Source organism: Salmo salar, chromosome ssa12 (assembly GCF_905237065.1).
Source record: "Salmo salar chromosome ssa12, Ssal_v3.1, whole genome shotgun sequence".
Lineage (NCBI taxonomy): Eukaryota > Metazoa > Chordata > Actinopteri > Salmoniformes > Salmonidae > Salmo > Salmo salar.
Window position 1 is genome coordinate 17,430,682 of NC_059453.1, and position 3,607 is coordinate 17,434,288.

The window sequence follows — 3,607 nt, forward strand, 5'->3', positions numbered from 1 at the left end:
ACCCTGGTCTAAAGTAGTGCTCTAGAAAGGGAATAGGGAGCCCTACCCTGGTCTAAAGTAGTGCTCTAGAAAGGGAATAGGGAGCTCTACCCTGGTCTAAAGTAGTGCTCTAGAAAGGGAATAGGGAGCTCTACCCTGGTCTAAAGTAGTGCTCTAGAAAGGGAATAGGGAGCTCTACCCTGGTCTAAAGTAGTGCTCTAGAAAGGGAATAGGGATCCCTACCCTGGTCTAAAGTAGTGCTCTAGAAAGGGAATAGGGAGCTCTACCCTGGTCTAAAGTAGTGCTCTATGTAGGGAATAGGGAGCCCTACCCTGGTCTAAAGTAGTGCTCTAGAAAGGGAATAGGGAGTTCTACCCTGGTCTAAAGTAGTGCTCTATGTAGGGAATAGGGTGCCCTACCCTGGTCTAAAGTAGTGCTCTAGAAAGGGAATAAGGAGACCTACCCTGGTCTAAAGTAGTGCTATAGAAAGGGAATAGGGAGCCCTACCCTGGTCTAAAGTAGTGCTCTAGAAAGGGAATAGGGAGCCCTACCCTGGTCTAAAGTAGTGCTCTAGAAAGGGAATAGGGAGCTCTACCCTGGTCTAAAGTAGTGCTCTAGAAAGGGAATAGGGATCCCTACCCTGGTCTAAAGTAGTGCTCTAGAAAGGGAATAGGGTGCCCTACCCTGGTATAAAGTAGTGCTCTAGAAAGGGAATAGGGAGCTCTACCCTGGTCTAAAGTAGTGCTCTAGAAAGGGAATAGGGATCCCTACCCTGGTCTAAAGTAGTGCTCTAGAAAGGGAATAGGGAGACCTACCCTGGTCTAAAGTAGTGCTCTAGAAAGGGAATAAGGAGACCTACCCTGGTCTAAAGTAGTGCTCTATGTAGGGAATAGGGTGTCCTACCCTGGTCTGTAGTAATGCTGTAGAAAGGGAATAGGGAGCCATTTGGGACAGCCATACCGTTCATTATATGGTGAAAGTACTGCCTGCCTAGATGATCACATTCAGACACTTGAAAACACACTCACACACTCACACACACACACCACATGAGTTGTGCTGGAGAGGAGAGAGGTGTCAGGCAGAAAGAGAAAGAGAGAGAATGAAAGAAATGGCAGATGAAGGTTGTAACAATGGAGGGAGAAGAGGAGTGACCTCAAGGTGTTTCAGGGATGGAGAGAGTCTGAAGGAGAGAGGGATGGAGGGATGAGAGAAGTGTTGTGAATAGCAGGGAGGGAGAGTTAAATGAATCAGGGGTAATGGGCCTTTATCAGTGGACCTGGGTTAGAGAATAAAGAGAAGAGAAGAGGAGAGAAAGAGTAGAGGAGGGGAGAGATGGAGAAGAGAAGGGGAGAGATGGAGAAGAGAAGGGGAGAGATGGAGAAGAGAAGGGGAGAGATGGAGAAGAGAAGGGGAGAGATGGAGGGGAGAGATGGAGAAGAGAAGGGGAGAGATGGAGAAGAGAAGGGGAGAGATGGAGAAGAGAAGGGGAGAGAAAGAGAAGAGGAGGGGAGAGATGGAGAAGAGAAGGGGAGAGATGGAGAAGAGAAGGGGAGAGAAAGAGAAGAGGGGAGAGATGGAGAAGAGAAGGGGAGAGAAAGAAGAGGAGGGGAGAGATGGAGAAGAGAAGGGGAGAGATGGAGAAGAGGAGGGGAGAGAAGGAGAAGAGGAGGGGAGAGAAGGAGAAGAGGAGGGGAGAGATGGAGGGGAGAAGGGGAGAGAAAGAGAAGAGGGGAGAGATGGAGAAGAGAAGGGGAGAGAAAGAAGAGGAGGGGAGAGATGGAGAAGAGAAGGGGAGAGATGGAGAAGAGAAGGGGAGAGAAGGAGAAGAGGAGGGGAGAGAAGGAGAAGAGGAGGGGAGAGATGGAGAAGAGAAGGGGAGAGAAAGAAGAGGAGGGGAGAGATGGAGAAGAGGAGGGGAGAGAAGGAGAAGAGGAGGGGAGAGAAGGAGAAGAGGAGGGGAGAGATGGAGAAGAGGAGGGGAGAGATGGAGAAGAGGAGGGGAGAGAAGGAGAAGAGGGGAGAGAAGGAGAAGAGGGGAGAGATGGAGAAGAGAAGGGGAGAGATGGAGAAGAGAAGGGGAGAGATGGAGAAGAGGAGGGGAGAGAAGGAGAAGAGGAGGGGAGAGAAGGAGAAGAGGAGGGGAGAGAAGGAGAAGAGGAGGGGAGAGATGGAGAAGAGAAGAGAAGGGGAGAGATGGAGAAGAGAAGAGAAGGGGAGAGATGGAGAAGAGAAGGGGAGAGAAAGAGAAGGGGAGAGATGGAGAAGAGAGAAAGATAGAGAGGGGGAGGAGATGAGGTCACTGTCTTAACTCATCAAATACTGAGAAAGAGGGTGTGTGTGTGTGTGTGTGTGTGTGTGTGTGTGTGTGTGTGTGTGTGTGTGTGTGTGTGTTTCTGATGCAGGACCAGTCTCTGTAGTTCTGACCTGGTTTAGTCCTAGCTTAATGGAGGCAGTCCATTTCCTCAGTCGCAGAAACTTGAGGTCACACAAGAGTGGAAAAGAGGGAGAGGGATGAAATGTGGAGATGGGGATGAATAGTGAGAGGAATAGTGAAGGGAGTAAAGAGAGGGAGGAGGAAGACAGAGGGAGTAAAGAGAGGGAGGAGGAAGACAGAGGGAGTAAAGAGAGAGAGAGAGGAGGAGGAAGACAGAGGGAGGAGGAAGACAGAGGGAGTAAAGAGAGAGAGAGAGGAGGAAGACAGAGGGGAGTAAAGAGAGAGAGGAGGAAGACAGAGGGAGTAAAGAGAGAGAGAGAGAGGAGGAAGACAGAGGGAGTAAAGAGAGAGAGAGAGAGAGAGAGAGGAGGAAGACAGAGGGAGTAAAGAGAGAGAGAGAGAGAGGAGGAAGACAGAGGGAGTAAAGAGAGAGAGAGAGAGAGAGAGAGGAGGAAGACAGAGGGAGTAAAGAGAGAGAGAGAGAGGAGGAAGACAGAGGGAGTAAAGAGAGAGAGAGGAAGACAGAGGGAGTGGTCCATGTACAAATATAGCCAGTGTAATGGACAGAGAGATACTTCCACTCTTACAGTACTGAGGAGTGTGTGTGTGTGTGTGTGTGTGTGTGTGTGACTCCCAATGAGTCTTTCCAGGCCCATCTAGGTCCGTTGATCACAGCACCTCCAAGACCTCCAGTATCCAGGGAGGAGGTATGGAAATGACCCCAGTCAGGAGATTAGATATGGTGGGAGGAGAGCAGAGCAGACGTCTGATCACCTTAGGGACTAGTCTCTCTCTCTCTCTCTCTCTCTCTCTCTCTCTCTCTCTCCCTCATGACAGCTAGTTCTAGAGTTGTTTCCTGAGAACACCCTCACTCCTACATGGTGAAAGAGAGAGTTCTCTCTTTCTCTCGATTGATGGCACAGTCTTTGTATATGTCAGCTTTCCATCTCTCTATTTCTCTCCCTCTGTAGTCACCATCTTACTCTATACTCTCTCTCTCTGTCTCTCTCTCTCTCTCTCCCTCTGTAGTCACCATCTTACTCTATACTCTCTCTCTCTGTCTCTCTCTCTCTCTCTGTAGTCACCATCTTACTCTATACTCTCTCTCTCTCTCTCCCTCTGTAGTCACCATCTTACTCTATACTCTCTCTCTCTCTCTCTCTCTCCCTCTGTAGTCACCATCTTACTCTA